Here is a 4,568-nt window from a genome sequence, read left to right as displayed (position 1 = left end):
ACTCAATCAATCAAGCGGCGGAGAGGAGGAGGGGGCCATGATAGAGAAAGATATTGTCACATTTCCTTCCAGAAAGGTCATGCCATTTACATTACTCCCTACAATGTAAGAGAGTGGCCATTTTTTCCATAATATTTCCAATGGTGAATATTATGAAACTTGCAAAAAAATTTCCACAAGCTAATGGCTGTTATCAGACTGAATTTTTTTCCAGTCTGATGATTTGATTTGTGTTTTTCCATTGTGAGTGGAGTCAAACCATTTGAAGGTCTTTTTCTGTAACTCAGAATACTTTGCATTATTGGAAATGTCCCATGCACTTCAAGGGGTTGGCAGATCCACGAGGGCAGTCAGACAAACAGGTCTTCCGCCATCCACAGGCACAAAGGAGGCCATATGTCCAGTGGACACACAATCCATGAGTATGAGTGCCATGGTTATCCCCAAACCTCTCTTTAGTTCTGACAGCACCAGTGTCTTGGTGACTTCATGACCTCTCCAGACCAGAAGGCCATCTGTGCTTAGTTGGCAACCTCAGCTGCATGATCAGATTGTTTCAAATTCACTTGCACTAAATGCACCAAAAAAAAGCACTGTTCTCTCTGTGCTGAGCTATTTAATGTTGTGGGGCTGGTTCCATGAGCCCTTTTTGTTTAACTGGACTTTTTTTTTTTCACCCTCCCCACTTCCACCCCTCCTTTTTCTTTTTTTTTTTTTTCTTTCTTAAATGTTCTTTTCTTGGAAGAAGTTGTTCCTTTGCTAAACATAAATGAAACTTTGGCTCCAAGTTCAGCTCAAAATTTACTAGCTGATAAATTGGAAGTAGGGAGTGGGTTGTGAAGGTGGGAGGGGAGGGGAGAGGGGGAGGGAGGTTTTCATTTGCGGGGCAAGTTCAAACTTGGAATCAGAAGCTATTAAAGTGTCTGATGTGTGCTGAGTCATATGGAGGTGGGGGCAGGGGATGACGCTGGCTCCTTGCCAGACACACGTACTGCCCAGGTTGATGAACGAGCCTCCAAAGGCGCTACAACAGGATTATAATTTCACTAGCATTTTAAACATAATATTAGAAGCCACGTGCATGACACCGAGCAAGCAATCAGCATGGGCCTCTTGTGTTTATGAGACTGGTCTTGGAGTATACATCTTTCTTAAACTCCATATTCCCACTCAGCTCTACTCCTTTCTCCTACTCTCCCCTCCCTCCTCCAACTGAGTCTCTCTAGAAGCTCCCTGGCTCCCCATTCAACCAGGGGTTCTATGGAGCCATAGAGAAGACACCAGCACTGAGAGAAACTTTCCTATAAAGATAATGATGATGGTGATACTCACTCATCTAATATTGAAAGGAATCCTATAAAGTAGATAATGTTATCCCCATTTTTACAGATAAGGAAAATAAAGCACAAAGACAAAGCTAGTAAGTGCAGAGCCGGGATGTGAATCTAGGATTTCTGCATTCCCAGCCTCTCTAACCTCTGCCTCTCATTCAAGTGCCTTCATCTCACCATCCTGCATTTCCCACAGGATGGTTTCTGACCTTGGCACATGGTGTTCTCTTATAAGATAGAGAAAGGCAGTAAAAGGTAGAGACTTCCAGGTCTTCAGCCCCTTCCATTACACTTCTTTGCTCAAATCTTAGTGCAAAATCCATCCTCACATTCATCACTCCTTTTTTTCTTCCAAAGTTTTATTATGGAAAATTTCAACCACACAGAAAGGTGAAAGAATAGCACAGTGAACATCCATGTACTCACCATCTCTTTCCCTTCTTCCCTCCCTACCCTCCCTCCTCCAACTGAGTCTCTCCAGAAGGCCCCGATTCAATAAGGGGTTACAAGGAGCCATGGAGAAGACAATTAAGGGTTCTACAATTAAGATTTTGCTCTATTTTTTCCATCATATCTATGCATCTCTCCATACCTTTATTCCTCTACCCATCCATCTTATTTTTTGATGCATTTCAAAGTACGTTGCAGACATTAGTACATGACACCTCTAATCACTTTTATGTTCCTTTCCTTTTTACTTTATACGAAATAAAAATCACAGTTAACAATTATCAAGTGCTTACTGTCAGGCACTGTGCCAAGCACTTTCCTTGCATTACATAATTTGAATCTCATGGTAACCCTATAAGTACAGTTACCACCTTCATTTTACAAACGAGAAGCACTGAAACAGAGAAAAATGGTGTCAATTAACATTTTAAAAGTGTTTCTATGGGCCATTCACAGTGCAAGTACTTTTCATGCATTATCTCAGTTAATCCCTTATAGCAATTTCATAAAGGCAATACTATTACAGATAAGAAAATTGAGACTTTGAGAAAAAGATCCTGCAACCTAATAAGCATCAGAACCTGGGTTTGAATTGAGGAAGTCTGACTCCACTATGCTTGGCTTTGCCCATTGGTTAGCAACCCTATTGTAGCATTTTTCTTTGTTAATGTGTTTTAGTTTTTTGTCTCCACTTATGTTTCTCACCAGACTGTGGCCTCTCAAGATCGAGTCATGTTTTAGTCTTCTTAGATCCAGGCCATCATTCAGATACAAGTAGGCACTTCATAGATGTTTCCTGAATGGATTCATAAACAATGAATAGTAATAGCTGAAAGCCTCACCTCTTAGAACGAAGTAAAACAGTGACCATTGTAGAAAATGCAATGAAAATCTTGAAAACTGATGATAGGTTCTGCTGATAATTTCCTGAGGTTTTCTTTATACCAATAGGATGTACAACTAATCAAAGGCCCTCTACATCATGCAGTCTGGGTAACCTGGAGATGGGGGAGACAGCCTGGGGGAGTTCAGTGCTCTTGCCAGCTGAGGCAGGAGCACACCCCCATACCCTTTGGCTCACCAGGCATCTTTTATAAGCCCGCTGTGTGGCAAACACCAGGCTAAGGGATGGGGAGGACATAGAGGCTAAACCTACAAGGCCCCATCTTACAGAGCACATAGTCTAACAGGGCATAGGAAGAGACTAGCACATTCACAACCATGACAAAAGTCATGATGGGCACTTCACAAGAAAGAGACAAATCCATTTTTAAAAGGACTTCCAAGGAAGGAGAAATTAGATTATGGTATAGAGAAGAGCCTCAGTGACACTCTGTTGGAGAAATTGTATTTGGATGGGCACAATTTTCAATAATAGAAATGAGGCAGGGAGTAAACGAGCAAAGGTGGGAAAATGCAGTCCCATGATGCTCCAGCTGTCAAGAACATCGAAAACAGACCCAGAGGGCCACGTTACCCCCTGTGGAGTAAGAAAACAGACAACACTAAGGCCAAATTCATGCACTATGTATGTTTTTACCCACAGCAGCACTATGGAAGAAGCAGTGACTATAACCTCACTCACAGGTTGAAGCTCATTCAAGGTGCCTGCAGCAATGGATACCAAGGCTCTCCTGGGTGGTGCCACAATGCAGCAAAAGGCACAGTATGGGAGAAGAGCTTGAAGGACCACACAGATGGAGTGTCCCAATCACCTAGACACAGGCTGCACAGTGCTTACAGTTCTTTATATTATCTCATTTGACCCCTATAACAACAGATCCCAGAGCTGTTATTGGCCCCAGTGTTTCAAATGAGAAAACTAGGCAATGAAAGCTTAATGACTCAGTCAAGGTCAATGGCCTGGAAGAAGAGAAATCATTGCCTCCAAATCTAATTTTCTTGGTGGTGTCTCATTAATGGATAGGAAGATCAGGGCTTTGGAAATCAGTGTCATGCTACAGAGATAATGCTTTTTTCCAACCCCCCAAAATCTGAATACTTCACAGTGAATCTAAGAGTTATTAACTGCCTCTACTAGAGTTGATAAATTAAAAAAAAAAAACTATGACTTCTGAGAAATTAGTCAAGTCTGCCATTGGGATAAACTAGATGCTTATTTCATAGAATTTACTCAGGAGCACCTTTCACTACAGCTTTGTGATTACAAGGTCGGCCTCTGGAATCAAACTGCCTGGGTTTGAATCCCAGTTTACACTTACTGGCTGTGTGACTTTGGGTATGTAACTTAGCTTCTCTGTGCTTCAGTTTCCTTATTTACAAAATAAAGAGAATAATCATATCTACATATGCAATTGGTAAACTTTCAATCGTGTTTGGTACATATTAACTGTCTGACAAAAGTAGCTTGATTTGTCATTTATATCCCATTATATCACTTTTTGTTGGGTGCCTTTGGGTTTCAGAGAATGGAGAACTGCTTGGATGACCTCAGATGCTGGGGGCTTATTATAAAGATACATGGCATAAAAGAAGAACAGGGGCCGGGCACGGTGGCTCACACCTGTAATCCCAGCACTTTGGGAGGCCGAGGCGGGCAGATCACGAGGTCAGGAGATCGAGACCATCCTAGCTAATATGGTGAAACTCCGTCTCTACTAAAAATACAAAAAATTAGCCAGGCGTGGTGTTGGGCACCTGTAGTCCCAGCTACTTGGGAGGCTGAGGCAGAAGAATGGCATGAACCCGGGAGGTGGAGCTTCCAGTGAGCCGAGATTACACCACTGCACTCCAGCCTGGGCGACAGAGCGAGACTCCATCTCCAAA

The sequence above is a fragment of the Hylobates moloch genome, unplaced genomic scaffold (genome assembly GCF_009828535.3).
Source record: "Hylobates moloch isolate HMO894 unplaced genomic scaffold, HMol_V3 SCAFFOLD_1, whole genome shotgun sequence".
Lineage (NCBI taxonomy): Eukaryota > Metazoa > Chordata > Mammalia > Primates > Hylobatidae > Hylobates > Hylobates moloch.
This window is presented reverse-complemented; position numbering follows the sequence as displayed.